The sequence below is a fragment of the Rhinoraja longicauda genome, chromosome 16 (assembly GCF_053455715.1).
Source record: "Rhinoraja longicauda isolate Sanriku21f chromosome 16, sRhiLon1.1, whole genome shotgun sequence".
In the NCBI taxonomy this organism is placed as follows: Eukaryota; Metazoa; Chordata; class Chondrichthyes; order Rajiformes; family Arhynchobatidae; genus Rhinoraja; species Rhinoraja longicauda.
Genome location: NC_135968.1, coordinates 17,012,569 through 17,030,114, shown reverse-complemented (window position 1 = coordinate 17,030,114; position 17,546 = coordinate 17,012,569). Strand labels below are relative to the sequence as shown.

At 49.0% G+C, this 17,546-nt stretch overlaps 1 pseudogene across 1 annotated transcript in view; it reads right to left on the bottom strand.

Annotated features, from left to right (window-relative positions):
* Window positions 1–17,546, bottom strand: part of LOC144600824 (cartilage acidic protein 1-like) — a 122,483-nt pseudogene that overhangs the window by 104,822 nt on the left and 115 nt on the right. The window lies entirely within an intron of this gene.

Here is a 17,546-nt window from a genome sequence, read left to right as displayed (position 1 = left end):
AATTAATACAGGCATCAGAGAGTATGGGGAGAAGGCAGGAGAATGGGGTTAAGAGGGAAAGATAGATCAGCCATGATTGAATGGCAGAGTAGACTTGATGGGCTGAATGGCCTAAATTCTGCTCTTATAAACTGATGAACCTGTGTGGGTTTTCTCCGGGTTTCTTCTCAGCATCCAAAATTGTAGGTTAATTGGCTTTGGTAAAATTGTAAATGATGCGTAGTGTGTAGGATAGTGCTGGCGTGCGGGGTGGTCGTTGGTCGAAGGGCCTGTTTTGGCGGTGTAAGTCTAAAGTCTAAACACATCCACCATCACATCTGAAACATCATCCTTGCAAACCTCTTCCAGTGTGATGATTAGCTGATGTCTACGCGTCTGCTTTTAACCAGAGCACACACTGAGAGGCATAAAGAATCTGCAATTTTGCATTTGGGGGAATTATCCATCTACTTTGAGCTTTGAGAGACGTGCATAATAGGAGACTGATTGGAGTGTGCCCTTTCAATGCTACTGCTGAAAGGCAAAATTGTCTCCCATCCATTACGCGCCGCCCCTCCCTGACAACCAGCAATAGACCTGCAGCTCTGATGAAAATGGAAAATGGTGTTGTGTAGGAGTGGTAATGACTCATACTATCTCTGCCAATCATCCCTTGCGGATAAACATTTCCCCGCTACTGCATTTAGATGAAAAATCTAAATTAACCCGCGCTGTGGCTCAGCGAAAGGCACAAAGTGCTGGTGTAACACAGCGGGTCAAGTCAGGCGGCATCTCTGGAGAATGTGGAGAGGTGACGTTTCAAGTCCGTGATATGTATTTTTTCAGGTCGTGTCAGACGGCGCAGCGGTAGAATTGCTGCCTCACAGCGCCAGAGACCCGGGTTCAAAACTGACCACCACGGGTGCTGTCTGTACGGAGTTCGTACGTCCTTCCTGTGACTACGTAGGTGTTCTCTGGGTGCTCCGGTTTCCTCCCACACCCCAAAGAAGCACAAGTTTGTAGGTTAATTGACTTCTGTAAAAATTGTGAATTGTCGCTGGTGCGCTGGACGGTGCTGGAGTACGTGGTGATCGCTAGTCGTTGTGGATCTGGTGGGCTGAAGGGCCTGTTTCCAGGCTGCATCTCTAAACTGAGACTCTTTGCCTAATATATTGTGCTTGGAATATATTTTTGGTTGTATAGAGTCTGGGTATCTTCCAAATGCTAAAGTGCAATAAAAATGGAAATTCTTGTTCTTTCTGGAAGCTTGCCTTTGCCTGCAGCAAGTTTGTCACTGTTTTTTTTTGTCATATCTTTCTTGACCTTGACATCCTGAAACATGTTGTAGCACAGTTGTCACTCAAACACTGGTGTAATGTAGGACTGGAGACTCCAGAGACCTCCGGTGCCAGAATCCTGAGCAAGACACAAAGTGCTGGATGAACTCAGTGTGACAATAGACAATAGGTGCAGGAGGAGGCCATTCGGCCCTTCGAGCCAGCACCGCCATTCAATGTAATCATGGCTGATCACTCTCAATCAGTACCCCGTTCCTGCCTTCTCCCCATACCCACTGACTCCGCTATCCTTAAGAGCTCTATCCAGCTCTCTCTTGAATGCATTCAAAGAATTGGCCTCCACTGCCTTCTGAGGCAGAGAATTCCACAGATTCACAACTCTCTGACTGAAAAAGTTTTTCCTCATCTCCGTTCTAAATGGCCTACCCCTTATTCTTAAACTGTGGCCCCTGGTTCTGGACTTCCCCAACATTGGGAACATGTTTCCTGCCTCTTACGTGTCCAACCCCTTAATAATCTTAGGCTGGCAGCATTTGTGGAGGCAATGGACAGACAGATTTTAAAGTATTTTTGCATCGGTCCTCACAGTGGAAGCCACCAGCAATGTTCCTGAAATTCAAGTGAGCCATGGGATGGAAGTTAGTGGAGTGGCTACCACTAAGGAGAAGGTGCTTGGGAAACGGAAAGGTCTGAAGGTGGGTAAGCCACCTGGACTGCACCCTGGGGTTCTGAAAGTGGTGGCACGAGAGAATGTGGAGGCGTTGGTTGTGATCTTTCAAGAATCACTGGAGTCAGGAGTGGTTTCAGATAATTGGAAAATAGAGCAAATATTACTGTTCAAGAAGGGAGCGAAGCGGAAGAATGGGAACCACAGGCTGGTTAACCTGACTTCAGTGGTTGGCAAGATTTTAGAGTCCATTATAAAGGATAAGATTTCTGAGTGCTTCGAAACACATGATAAAACAGGCTGAAGTCAGCATGGTTTTGTGAAAGGGAGATCTTGCCTGATGAACCTGTTGGATTTTTTTGAGGAAGTATGTAGGCGTATAGACAAATGAGAGCCGGTGAATGTTGTTTGTACACCCACCATCCTTTATGTGAAAAGGCTGCCCCTCAAATATATATTTTTGGAGTCACTAAATTTGGCGCCAGTTCCAAAGTCTGGTCTGCGCTTGGTCCTATGGAACAGCGCCCGATGCAGGCGAGCCCCAGGCTTCTGTAGGGCCTCCAGCCGTTGCCTTCCTTTGCCAATCCATGTCCTCCACAGATGCTGTCAGCTTGTAAAATAAACCCCCACAGTTCCTACATTCCCATTTTAACCCTTTGTCAACACTAACCTTTGTCTCTCCGTCTGCCAAGAACCCCCCTCCCCCTCACATGAATTCACCTATCATTTACCAGTCTGAAGAATGGTCCCGACCCGAAACGTCACCTATCCGTGTTCTCCAGAGATGCTGCCTGACCCACTGAGTTACTTCAGCACTTTGTCTTTTCTGTTTTGTAAACCAGCTTCTGCAGTTCTTTGCGAGTTGACCTATCTTTTGCCAGGTTTAGTCCTGCCCCCAGCTCTCTTCCAGTTTTCTCCTCCCAATACAGTAAGTCTGAAGAAGCCTGAAGCTTTGCCTGTCCATGTTCTCCATAGATGCTGCCTTATCCGCTGAGCATTGTGTCTTATTTTCCCCCCTTATTTGGAGTCATAAGCAGGAAACAGGCCCTTCAGCCTAATTTGTCAATGCTGACCAAGATGGCTCATCTCAGCAGGTCCCACCTGTCTGCATTTGGTCCATATCTCTCTGAACCTTTCCTAGCCATATACCTGTCCAAATGTATTTTAATGGGCGGCACGGTAGCGCAGCGGTAGAGTTGCTGCTTTACAGCGAATGCAGCGCCGGAGACTCAGGTTCGATCCTGACTACGGGTGCTGCACTGTAAGGAGTTTGTACGTTCTCCCCGTGACCTGCGTGGGTTTTCTCCGAGATCTTCGGTTTCCTCCCACACTCCAAAGACGCACAGGTATGTAGGTTAATTGGCTGGGTAAATGTAAAAATTGTCCCTAGTGGGTGTAGGATAGTGTTAATGTATGGGGATCGCTGGGCAGCACGGACTTGGTGGGCCGAAAAGGCCTGTTTCCGGCTGTACATATATGATATGATATGAAATGTTGTTATAGTACCTGCCTCAACTACCTCCTCCTGCAGCTTGTTGTATACATCCACCACCCTTTGTGGAGAAAAAGGTTGCCCCTCGGGTTCTTATTAAATTTTCCCTGCTCACTTTAAACGTATGTCTTCTGATTAGTTTTTTAGTTTAGAGATACAGCACGGAAACAGGCCCCACGGCCCACTGAAATGGCGCCGACCAGCAATCCCCGCATACTAACACTATCCTACACACCCTAGTGACAATTTACAATGATAACAAAGCCAAATGACCTACAAACGTAAGGTAGACACAAAATGCTGGAGCAACTCAGCGGGTCAGGCAGCATCCCGGGAGAGAAGGAATGGGTGACGTTTTGGGTCGAGACCCTTCTTCAGACTGATGTCAGGGGACCTACAAACCCCGTGACCTGTATGTCTTTGGAGTGTGGGAGGAAACTGGAGATCCCGGAGAAAATCCATGCAGGTCACGGGGAGAACGTACAAACTCCGCAGAGCAGCACCTGGAGTCAGGATGGAGCCGTGGCCTCTGGCGCTGTGAGGCAGCGCCACTGTGCCACCCGCTGGCTCCTGATTCCCTGATCCTGGGTTTAAAGACTCTGTGCATTCACCGGATCTATTCCACCCATGACTTTATACACTTATACAAGATCACTCCTCAGCCTCCTGCACTCCATGGAATAAAGTCCCAGCCTCTCAACCCCCCCCTGGCTTCCTGTGCTTCTGGAATGAACGAAGGTTAAAGGATTGTCGGGCGCAGGAGCAATTGGTCGCATGTGCAGTGTTGCATAGTCTGTGGGGAATCATGCAGCCCGTAACATGGCCTACGTCCGTGGGGATTCATGCCTTCCCGTGGGGTGAATGCAAATCCTCACTGCCCGGGATGAAAATGAAATCATTCCAGTGAGCTTCACACTTGAGAGATCGGATATTTATTCTAATCCTTAACAACATCATCTCAAACGCATGACTGCATATTTTCACTCTGCCTTTTGGTGTTTGCTTGGTCCAACAAAAGAAGACAACCTAATCTGCCTCGGATAATCGCAGGGAGCAGTCCGCCCCTGGATTGCTCGTCCTACTGACTCCTGGATCGCTTTCACCCAGGGGATTAGAGTCATACAGCGTGGAAACAGGCCCTTCGGCCCAACTTGCCCACGCCGACCTACATGCCCCATCTACACTAGTGCCACCTGACTGTGTTTGGCCCATATCCCTCTAAACCTGTCCTGTCCAAATGTTTTCTTAAACGTTGTGATTAGTACCTGTCTCACCTACCTATTCCGGCAGCTCGTTCCATATATCCACCACCCTCTGTGTGAAAACGTTGCCCCTCAGGTTCCTATTAAAACATCACCTCACAAATCTCTCTCATCTGGTTCTCTATTCCCCTACTCTGGGTAAAAGACTCTTTGCATTGACCCGATCCATTCCTCTCATGATTTTATGCACCTCTATAAGATCACCCCTCAGTCTCGTGCACCCCAAAGAATAAAGTTCCAGCCTGCTCAACCTCTCCCTATAGCTGAGGCCCTCGATTCCTGGCAACATCCTCGTAAATATTTTCTACAACACTTCCAGCTTAACAATATTTTTCCTGTAACAGGGTAAACAAAACTGAACACAATACTCTAAATTGGCCTCACCAATGTGCTTCTTGACCACCCTATCGACGATGCCACTTTCAAGGATTAGATGGTGTTTAACATCAAGATGGCAAATTGCTCGGCTGAAACGTCATTGATTCACCTCCCTGGTGACCATCCCTAGTTACCCCCAGGCCAGCAGAGTTGCACAGATGTGGGCCAAATGCGGGCAACTCCGACTAGTTTGGATGGGCCATCTTTGTCGGCCTGGACAAGATGGGCTGAAGGGCCTGTTTCCTTGTCACTCTGTGACTCTAATGAACTAAACGTACTTGGAGACACAAGGAACTGCAGAAGCTGGTATCTCGAGCAAACGCAAAGTGCCGGAGGAACTCAGCGGATCAGGCAGCGTGTGCGGAGAGAAATGGACGGGCGATGTTTCATGTGGGGACCCTTCTACAAACTCTCCAGTGCTCTACCAGTCTGAAGGAGGTTGCAGATCCGAAACGTCAACTGCCCATTCCCTCTACAGATGCTGCCTGACCATCTGTGTGGCTCTTTGTGTTTTGTTCAACGACACATTAGGATATCTCCAGAAACCTCTCCTCTAAAAATGGTCCATGCATCCCTGGCTTGTTACAACTCCTGCGCTGTGCATTGGTGGACTGTGGATTGATTCTGGCAATGATTATCTAACTAGGGAGACCTTCCAGCTACACTGCCATTATCAAGGTTGCAGTGACTAATGACACTGAGCAGTGAAGATTTCCCAGCTCTCTGCATCTCGTTTCCACACTGGATAAAAAAAGGTGGGTGTTAATCAATTACTTCAGCCGTGGCCCACCGAGTCCACGCTGACCATCGATCACCCGTTTACACCAGTTCTATGTTGTCCCACTTTCTCATTCTCCCCTTGCACACTGGGGGCAATTTGCAGAGGGCCAACTAACCTACAAACCCGCACATCTTTGGGATGTGGGAGGAAACCGGAGCACCCGGAGAAAACCCACGCGGTCACGGGGTGAACGTGCAGACTCTATACAGACAGCATCCGAGGTCAGGATTGAACCCGGATCTCTGGTGATTTGAGGCAGCGGCTCCTCCAGCTGCATGTGCGTGTGTATGTGCGTGCGCGCTTTATTGTCACGTGTACCGAGGTACAGTGAAAAGCTTATTTATTGCGTGCTCTCCAGTCAGCGGAAAGTCTGTATATGATTACAATCAAGCCGTCCACAGTGTACAGATACAGGATAAAGGGAAGAATGTTTGGTGCAAGATAAAGTCCGGTAATGTAGATGGGAGGTCAGGACCCCTCTCTAGTTGGTGATAGAATGGTTCTGTATGTGTGCGCGCGCGTAAGTGTGCGCGTTTGTGCGCACGTGTGTGTTTGAGTGTAGGTGTGTGTGTGTGTGTGTGTGTGTGTGTGTGGGTGTGTGGTGTTTGTGAGCATACGTGCGCGTTTGCCTGTGTACATACCTACATTATGATTGTGTGTGTATGTGCATTCCTGCCAGTTCACACACCTGCGTGTCTATGCGTGCGTGCCAGAAGATAGACATAAAATGCTGCAGTAACTCAGTGGGACAGGCACCATCTCTGGAGAGAAGGAATGGGTGACGTTTCAGGTCAAGACCCTTCCCAAGCCACTCCAACTCACATATTCTACCAGTGACCCCACCCCCACTGCCTGACACATGGAACTCCACTGCCCGTCTGTGCACAGGAGGATCCCATTGAGAGCGGGACGGTGAATGGACCCCCCCTATGGCGGGGCGTGACGGAGGGACAAACGGCAGGCGTGGGGAACACAGACCCCTCCATTGCAACGACACACTGCTTGTGCTAACTACATTTTAATTATTTAAATAGCAAAGGGTGATGGATTAAATTCGCTAATTTTGTTGTGAGCTTTGAGGGGTTTTCTTCCCAGCCAACACCTCCACTTCCTCATTTGCATCAGCTGTTTAATCTAATTTTTTTTTAGTTAGCTTTTTTTGCTGTCAAGTAAATTAATTGAGCAGGGTCCACATTTAACCGTAATCTGTCATCTAGTCGTGGAGTGAGGTGACTATTTATAGGCTGTGCACCGGACACACGTGTTGAGAGCGTGTGAGGTGGCCTTTCACTGCACCCGGACACGTCGCAGTGTCATATAACACGGAAGCAGGCCCTTCAGCCCACCTGGGCCATGCTAACCAAGCTGGGATTCTGGGCTAGTCCCACGTGGCCTGCATTTGGCCCACTTCCCTCCAAACCATTCCCATCCATGCATCTGTCCAAATAATGTCTAATGAAAAAGTCATAACTGAATCTGCTTCTGGAGTTGAAATATGGAATTTATTGTCTTATGCACATCCGGTGAGGTACAGGTACAATGAAAATCTTGGTGGAGTCTCACTAACCCCACTTTTCTAGAAGTCAGGAGACCAGGTCTTGAAAGCATAATTCTGGTGATCTAACGTAGTTTCAAGGGGATATTGATCACTAATAGGTGTTTAGTTCAGAAGTGCAGGGCGGAAACAGGCCCTTCGGCCCACTGAGTCCATGCCGACCAACAATTCCCGCCACTAGCACTATCCTACACATGAGGGACAATTGTCATTTTTTGCCAAAGGCAATTATCCCTACAAACCTACACGTCTTTGGAGGGTGGGAGGAAACCGGAGCGCCCGAAGAAAACCCGGTGTGTTGGGGAGGTGGAAGTCTTGTTGCGAAGGCTGTAGTTACGAGTCATGTGTCTTGCCCAAGTCAGGGGTGGGCCGGGGTTTAGTTTAGAGATACAGCGTGGAAAGAGGCCCTTCGGCCCACCGAGTCGGTGCTGACCAGCAATCACCCGCTCTATCGTACACACTAGGGGCAATTTACAGTGGGCCTATCAACCTACAAACCCGCACATCTTTGGGATGTAGGATTGAAACTGGAGCACCCGGTGGAAACCAACGTGGACACAGGGGCAACATGCAAGCGCCACGCAGACAGCACCCGAGGTCAGGCTTGAACCCGGGTCTCTGGCGCTGTGTGGCAGCTTGTCTGGTCCCCTAATCTAGTTCAAAGGCCTCAAGGGAAAATAATCCAAATCTGTCGAACCCCCTGCCTGTAGCTGATACCCACAAATCCAGGCATCATTCTGGTGAACCTCCACTACACCCTCTCCAAAGCCTCCACATCCATCCTGCAATGGGAGCGACCAGAACTGAGCACATTGCTCCAAAGGCGGCCTGACCAAGGTCTTCTGAAGCTGCATTGCGAGTTCCTGACTCTTATACTCCAACCACGACAGACCAGCCGTACACGGATCACACACGCATCCCTCTACTTTCTCCTTTTCTAAAGAAAGCTTTACAAATTCACTTTATTTGCAGATTTAACCTCTCCGGGTTCCTGAATTGCTTTGATCTCAAAGCAGCATCGTGTGATTGGCAATGCACCCGCTCTTTGACCTGAGGAGGATTTCAATAAACCAGTTTCAATTGGAAATTCTGAGAATTATTTGCACTCTCCACAAAGTCAACACCTGGAATGTACCCTCCATGACCAAAACCCTGCAAAATCCCTTGTCCACCTCGAGAAGGAATTATGCGAAGACTTTTCATTCCATCTCCCATTTCAACAAGAAAAAAAATCTTGTTTGACTTGTTTCTGTCAATCACTAGATTGTTCCCAACCACACTTCCCCACAAGAAACTGAGGGCAATGGAGCCCAGAGTGTTTTGTCTATTACGATCTACATGATTTTCCGCCACCCTTCGTTCCAGAACCTTTCCAGATTATCCGTTTTGCTGGACCGACAGAGGTCGCGGCCTCCGGGAGGAGTCCAACAGTACTGGAAAATAGAAACATGGAAAATGGGTGCACGAGTAGGCCATTCGACCCTTCGAGCCAGCACCGCCATTCAACATGATCACGGCTGATCATCCAGTTCCTGCCTTCTCCCCATGTCCCTTGATTCCGTTAGCCCCAAGAGCCATATCTAACTCTCTCTTGAAAACATCAAGGACGGTCCACCCAGGCCGCCGAGGCGCCCAGAAACCGGCCTGCAAAGTCAGCCATGGAGGTCGGCTATGGGAACGCATCTGCCGGCTCCGGCTGAGTTACAGAGCCCCGGCTGTAGGGGGTAAATTCGACCCACCGATCGGCTGTACCGTGCTGCATCTCCAAACTACACACATTTCAGTGATCAAAACCCCCTTTAAACGATGTCAGATCACCAGAACTCTCTCAAGACCAAGTGCAGGCTCGGCGATCGTTTCGCTGAACACCTCTGCTCAGTCCGCCTTAACCCACCTGATCTCCCGGTTACTCAGTACTTTAACTCCCCCCTCCCATTCCCAATTTGACCTTTCTAACCTGGGCCTCCTCCATTGTCAGAGTGAGGCTCAGCACAAATTGGAGGAACAGCACCTCATATTTCGCTTGGGTAGCTTACACCCCAGCGGTATGAACATTGACTTCTCTAACTTCAAATAGGCCTTGCTTTCCCTCTCTCTCCATCCCCTCCCCCTTCCCAGTTCTCCCACCAGTCGTACTGTTCTACGACTACATTTTATCTCTGTCCCGCCCACTCCCCTGACATCAGTCTGAAGAAGGGTCTCGACCCGAAACGTCACCCATTCCTTCTCTCCAGAGATGCTGTCTGTCCCGCTGAGTTACTCCAGCATTTTGTGTCTACACTCTCTCAAGACCTGGTCTCCTGAGTTTTAGAAAAGTGGGATGAGTGAAACCCCACCAAGATTTTCATTGTACCTGCACCTCATATTAGTCACCTCACATTTCGGGGGGACTTCCGGGGGGAATTTCAAGTGCACTCTCATAATTATGTCGATTAAAGGAGGTGCCAGACCACCAGTTGCTGGGAAATTGGCGGTGGACCTGTAGTAACAGAGATTAGACACACATGGAAATGCAGGGAATGGAGGGACATGGGCCACATGCAGGCCGATGAGATTAGTTTAACTTGGCATCTTGCTCGGCACAGACATTGTGGGCTGAATGGCCTGTTCCTAGCCCTGTACTGTTCTAGACTTTAAAGATACAGCGAGGAAACAGGCCCTTCAGCCCACCGCGTCCACGGAGTGTGGGAGGAAACCGGAGCACATGGAGAAATCCCATGCGGTCACAGAAAGAACGTGCAAACTCCGCACAGCCAACACCCCTCGTCAGGATTGAACCCGGGTCTCTGGCACTGTAAGGCAGCAACTCTACCACTGCGCCACCCGAATTCTATGTTCTCTATAACGTGGAATGTGGTGATGTTCTCGTTCGAGCTGTGTAGGAAAATAACTGCAGATGCTGGTACAAATCGAAGTTATCACAAAATGCTGGAGTAACTCAGCAGGTCAGGCAGCATCTCTGGAGAGAGGGAACGGGTGACGTTTCAGGTCGAGACCCTTCTTCAGACTGAAGAATTGTCTCAACCCGAAACATCACCCATTCCCTCTCTCCTAGATGCTGCGTGACCTGCTGAGTTACTCCAGCATTTTGTGATACCTTCTCGTTCAGGCTAATTGATATCAAGAGTCAAGAAGGGTACAGAAGTTTGCAATCAGCTAGAATGTGGTCCTGACCTCCATCACATCATTGGAGCCTTAACATTAACTATCTTTAATTGGATTTTATCGCAGTACTAAACATTTTACCCTTTATCTGTGCACTGTGGATTGTATTCATGTTCAATCTTTTCTTTGACTGGATAGCATGCAGACAAAAGCTTTTCACTGTAGCTCGGTACACGTGACAATAATAAACTCAATTGAACCAAGAGCGTTGAATTGGCATCTGCAATGGGACCAGAACTATGAAATGCTTGCTTGCTGCGTGTATCCTTTCAGGTGCATTAAATGCCGCAGCAACACAAATAAATATACAATGAATAATCAGTTATTCTAGGTAAATCAGGCCACAATATTTCAAGGTGAAGTACCTGGTGTAACCTTATTCATAGTCTAAAGAAGGGTCTCGATCTGAAACGTCCCTTAGCCATATTCTCCAGAGATGCTGCCTAAACCTGCTGAGGTACTCCAGCACTTTGTGTCTTTTTTGGTAAACCAGCATCTGCAGTTCCTTGTTTCTACATAAGACTTTTATCTAACTGTATGCAAAAAAGGTGCATGATAAAGTATCATTGAAACATTGAGCCTGAAGAAGGGCCTCGATCTGAAACATCTCCTATCCATGTTCTCCAGAGATTGCTGCCTCACCCACTGAGTTACTCCAGCACTTTGTATCTTTTTGTTGTAAACCAGCAGCTGTGTTTCTCCAACCTTATACAAAGTCCAGTTTTGTGCTGAGCTCGGGTTGAGGTTAGTGTTGGGCAGGGTAGTTCAACAGCCTGATGGTTGTTGGGACGAAGCTGTTCCTGAACCTGTTCCTCACTCTGGAGGGATCAGGAACTGGGGGCGTGGATTCACGATAAGGGGTCGCCCAGTTGTGAAGGAGTCATAGAGTCCAGCAAAAATAATTTGCTTCATACCGTTGGGTTGTAAGCTACCCAAGGGGAATACGAGGTGCTGTTCCCCCACTTTGCCTGTGGACTCACTCTGACAATGGACGGAAAGTTCCTTCAATCAATCCGAAGAATGGTCCCGACCCGAAACGTTACCGATCCATGTTCTCCAGATGCTGCTTGACCCACTGAGTTACTCCAGCACTTTGTGTCTATCAAGAGTGAAGAATGTTTAGTTGTACCGACAACAGAACAATGACTTTCTTACGTGCTGCAGTAAACACTGTGTTCATAGAGAACATCTATATACTAAAACTCTTGTTTGTTTGTTCCTGAACTACAGCCAAAACGGTACGCGATAGCGCGACAATTTTAGGCCCACCTTACTCACCTTCGTCCCTTTGGTGCTAATGGAAGAAGTTTCATTGAAATCGGTGTCATATTTTCAATGTTATTCACATTTTAAAGTTTATATCTATCTCCTAGGGAGGGAGGGAGGGAGTGAGTGGGGTGGAGGGAGTGGGAGGGAGGGAGGGAGTGGGAGGGAGGGAGGGAGTGGGAGGGAGGGAGGGAGTGGGGGGGAGGGAGGGAGTGGGGTGGAGAGAGTGGGGTGGAGGGAGTGGGATGGAGGGAGTGGGATGGAGGGAGTGGGATGGAGGGAGTGGGATGGAGGGAGGGAGTGGGGTGGAGTGGAGGGAGTGGGGTGGAGGGAGTGGGGTGGAGGGAGTGAGGGGGAGGGAGTGAGGGGGAGGGAGTGGGGTGGAGCGAGGGGGAGGGAGTGGGGTGGAGGGAGGGGGAGGGAGTGGGGTGGAGGGAGGGGGAGGGAGTGGGGTGGAGGGAGTGAGGGGGAGGGAGTGGGGTGGAGGGAGTGGGGTGGAGGGAGTGGGGTGGAGGGAGGGGGGAGGGAGGGAGTGGGGTGGAGGGAGGAGGGAGGAGGGAGGGGGGGGGGGGTGCTGCACCAATGCAAGAGAGGTTTGGTCCAGTAATAAATAATTTGCCCCAATATTAGTGCAAAAAGTCCACAGACCCGAGTGCGGCCAAAACACTTTATACTTCATAGATTACTTTATATTTGTTATGTTCAAATGCCTGATGTTCTTGAACCTGGAGGTTACTGTTCTCAGGCTCCTGTACCTTCTTCCCGATGGTAGAAACAAGGAACAGCAGATGCTGGTTTGCAAAACAAAGGCACAAAACAAAGCTGGAATAACTTCCCTGGAGAATGTGGATTGGTGATGTTTTAGGTCGGGACCCTCCTTTTTCCACCCCACTTACAATCGGCCTGAAGAAGGGACCCGACTCGAAACGTCACACCTCCTGGGATGCTGCCTGACCCGCTGAGTTGCTCCAGCACTCTGTGACTTTATTCCTTCCATATCTTGCCTATTTAAATGGTGGCGCAGCGGTAGAGTTGCTGCCTTACAGCGAATGCAGCGCCGGAGACTCAGGTTCGATCCTGACTACGGGTGCCGTCTGTACGGAGTTTGTACGTTCTCCGCGTGACCTGCGTGGGTTTTCTCCGAGATCTTCGTTTTCCTCCCACACTCCAAAGACGTATGTAGGTTAATTGGCTGGGTAAATGTAAAAATTGTCCCTAGTGGGTGTAGGATAGTGTTAGTGTGCGGGGATCGCTGGGCGGCACGGACCCGGTGGGCCGAAGGGCCTGTTTCTGCGCTGTATCTCTAAATCTAAAAAAAATCTAAATGTCAGTATAAATGTCTCTCAAACTGAGTGATTGTATCTGATTCCACCACCTCCTCCTCTGGTAGGGCGTTGCTGATGTCAATATTTCCCTCTTCGATCGTTTAATGATTCGTTCCCAGAAGGTTAATTCTACCATGACATGAAAGAAAAAGAAAAAAAACAGCAAGATGCTGGAAATTTGAAACCAAAGAAATCAGCACAGAAACAGCACAGTGGCACAGTGGGCAGAGTTGCTGCCTTACAGCTCCAGAGATCCGGGTTCGATCCTGACTGCAGGTACTGTCTGTACGGAGTTTGCACGTTCTCCCCGTCATTGCGTGGGTTTTCTCCGGGCGCTCCGGTTTCCACCCACACTCCGAAGACATGCGGATTGTAAGTTAACAGTCTTCAGTAAAATTGTAAATTGGCCCTCGTGTGGAGGATAGTGGCAGTGTATATCATAAGGTCATAAGTGATAGGAGTAGAATTAGGCCATTCGGCCCATCAATACTACGCCGTCATTCAATCACAGCTGATCTATCTCTCCCTCCTAACCCCATTCTCCTGCCTTCTTCTCATAACCCCTGACACCTGCACTAATGAAGAATCGCTGGTTGGCACGGACCCGGTGGGCCGAAGGGCCTGTTTCTGCGCTGTATCTCTAAAGTCTGGAGTCTAAAGTCTCAAAGAGAAAATACTGTCACGTGTACCTGGGTACAGGGAAAATCCTTTTTTTTTGTACACTCCAAAGACATACAGGTTTGTCGGTTAATTGGCTTGGTGTAAGCGTAAATTGTCCCTTGTGTGTGTGTGTGTGTGTGTGTGTGTGTAGGGGATCGTTGGTCGGCACGGACTCGGAGGGGTCGAAGGGCCTGTTTCCGCGCTGTATCTCTAAACTAAGCTAAGCTAAAGGGCTTGCTTTCATGCAGTATCTTTAAGCTGTTGTGTGGCGTTGATATGAAGATGGCCGACCCATCCTGCAGGGTGAGAAGAGAATTAGACGTAATGTATTCCTGCTCTGATTAACTAGATGGAGAAGAAAGTGATTTAATTGCAGTTACTAATTAACTAATGAGCATTTCCTCCATTCCAAGCTAACTAATGAAACGATAACTCATTAAATCATCGCCCTTTTCTTCCCCTGACCTCACCTCCTTTTGCTTTTGCTCGGTTAGACTATCATCTAAGGATTATTGAAATTTATGTTCAGTAGGAGAGAACACCCGTGCATGGAAATGCTGCCTGGGTGAGAGAGTAATGGTTATGAGGAGAGGTTTGACAGACTTGAATTGTTTTCTTTGGGCCAGCGATCACCCCCTGTACATTAGTTCTATCCTACACACTGGGGACAGTTTACAGAAGCCAATTAACCTACAAACGTGCACGTCTTTGGAACGTGGCAGGAAACCGAAGCACTCGGAGAAATCCCGCGCGGTCACAGGGAGAACGTAAAAACTGCGTACAGACAGCGCCCGTGGTCAGGATCAAACCCGGGTCTCTGGCGCTGCGAGGCAGCAACTCTACCCCAGCAGATCCCCGCCTGGATGCGAATGTAATAAACACACGCACGAGGTGCAACACCTGTCCCTTTACCTCCCCCCTCAACTCCATCCAAGGACCCAAACAGTCTTTCCAGGTGAGACAGAGGTTCACCTGCACCTCCTCCAACCTCATCTATTGCATCCGCTGCTCCAGATGTCAACTTATTTACATCGGCGAAACCAAGCGCAGGCTCGGCGATCGCTTCGCTCAACACCTGCGCTCGGTCCGCATTGACCAAACTGATCTCCCGGTGGCCGAACACTTCAACTCCCCCTCCCATTCCCAGTCTGACCTTTCTGTCATGGGCCTCCTCCAGTGCCATAGTGAGGCCCACCGGAAATTGGAGGAACAGCACCTCATATTTCGCCTGGGCAGCTTACAGCCCAGTGGTATGAACATCGACTTCTCCAACTTTAGATAGTTCCTCTGTCACTCTCTTCCCCTCCCCCTTCCCAGATCTCCCTCTATCTTCCTGTCTCCACCTATATCCTTCCTTTGTCCCGACCCCCTGACATCAGTCTGAAGAAGGGTCTCGACCCGAAACGTCACCCATTCCTTCTCTCCCGAGATGCTGCCTGACCTGCTGAGTTACTCCAGCATTTTGTGAATAAATCGATTTGTACCGGCATCTGCAGTTATTTTCTTGCACTTCTTAAACACACTTCAAGGTCACCGAACATAAACACTTTGGTTTGTTCATCCACGTTCCTTTACACCCAGGCAACATGTGCCCTCTGACCTTTCCGACTCGTAGTAACACGTGATACATTTAAATATGACGTTAGTTACCATGACATCCCTCCCTTATCAAACAAATAGCATCTCCGCAACCTCGCATTGTACACGGAACATTCCAACACCATTTAGGATAGGCCATTCGTCACATCGATAACGCATCATTTTTCACATGTCAATACATCTCATGGTCCTCGCATCCCTTGCCCGATAAACCAGCGGATGGAGCCGCCATTGCTGTTCGTGGGATCTTGCTGTGTGCCGATTGGCGAGACCGGACCCCACCTTGCCACAGTCTACGCCAACTCCGGGGGTCGTTAGTCACCAAAGGTCATGCACGGAAGGTGCCACGTGACGCCAATCCTTTCTTTATTTTATTTTTGTTTAGTTTGGAGGTGCGACGTGGAAACAGGCCCTTCAGCCCACCGAGCCTACACCGACCAACGACCCCAGACACTAGCTCTATCCTATCCAGTTGGGACAATTTATAGAAACCAATTAACCTACAAACCTGTACGTCTTTGGAAACCGGAGAAAACCCACAGGGAGAACGTACAAACTCCGTACAGGCAGCACCCACAGTCAGGATCCAACCCGGATCCCAAATGTTCATTCAGAACAGAAGGGGGCAAATTTGCAGATGATACTAAGCTGGGGGGTAGTGTGAATTGTGAGGAAGATGCAATAAGGCTGCAGGGTGACTTGGACAGGTTGTGTGAGTGGGCGGATACATGGCAGATGCAGTTTAATGTAGATAAGTGTGAGGTTATTCACTTTGGAAGTAAGAATAGAAAGGCAGATTATTATCTGAATGGTGTCAAGTTAGGAGGAGGGGGAGTTCAACGAGATCTGGGTGTCCTAGTACATCAGTCACTGAAAGGAAGCATGCAGGTACAGCAGGCAGTGAAGAAAGCCAATGGAATGTTGGCCTTCATAACAAGAGGAGTTGAGTATAGGAGCAAAGAGGTCCTTCTACAGTTGTACCGGGCCCTGGTGAGACCGCACCTGGAGTACTGTGTGCAGTTTTGGTCTCCAAATTTGAGGAAGGATATTCTTGCTATGGAGGGCGTGCAGCGTAGGTTCACTAGGTTAATTCCCGGAATGGCGGGACTGTCGTATGTTGAAAGGCTGGAGCGATTGGGCTTGTATACACTAGAATTTAGAAGGATGAGGGGGGATCTTATTGAAACATATAAGATAATTAGGGGATTGGACACATTAGAGGCAGGAAACATGTTCCCAATGTTGGGGGAGTCCAGAACAAGGGGCCACAGTTTAAGAATAAGGGGTAGGCCATTTAGAACGGAGATGAGGAAGAACTTTTTCAGTCAGAGAGTGGTGAAGGTGTGGAATTCTCTGCCTCAGAAGGCAGTGGAGGCCAGTTCATTGGATGCTTTCAAGAGAGAGCTGGATAGAGCTCTTAAGGATAGCGGAGTGAGGGGGTATGGGGAGAAGGCAGGAACGGGGTACTGATTGAGAGTGATCAGCCATGATCGCATTGAATGGCGGTGCTGGCTCGAAGGGCTGAATGGCCTACTCCTGCACCTATTGTCTATTGTCTATTGAGTCTACACCGCCAATCAATCATGGTTGATCTCTCTTTCCCTCTCAACCCCATTCTCCTGCCTTCTCCCCATATCCTTGGACACCCATTCTGATCAAGCATCTGTCAATCTCCGCCTTAAGAATACCCAATGGGCTGCACAGTCATTGGTGGTGATGAATTCCACAGATTCACCACCCTCTGACTAAAGAAATCCCTCCTCACCTCCTTTCTAAACGCACGTCCCTGCGCTGTAAGGCAGGAGCTCTCCCACTGCGTTACTGTGCCACAAGTTGTTGGGGACGGGAGGGGAAGCGGGGGGCGGGAAGGCAGTGAAATATTATCATTGTTAAATAGCCCTCCATTCGGAGGCGAGCCGAGACTGGGGAAATATGAGCAGTGAAGGGTGAGGGATGGATGGATGGCGCGCGGGATTGCTGAAAGGTTTCTGAGGAGAATGTAATACTGAGCCTGCTCACACCGAAGTGGCCGATATGATGTATGCTGACAGTGAAATGTAAATGCACGAAGGATGAATAGACCAATTAAAATGGTAATCAGGAAGAGATGAAGGAAGGT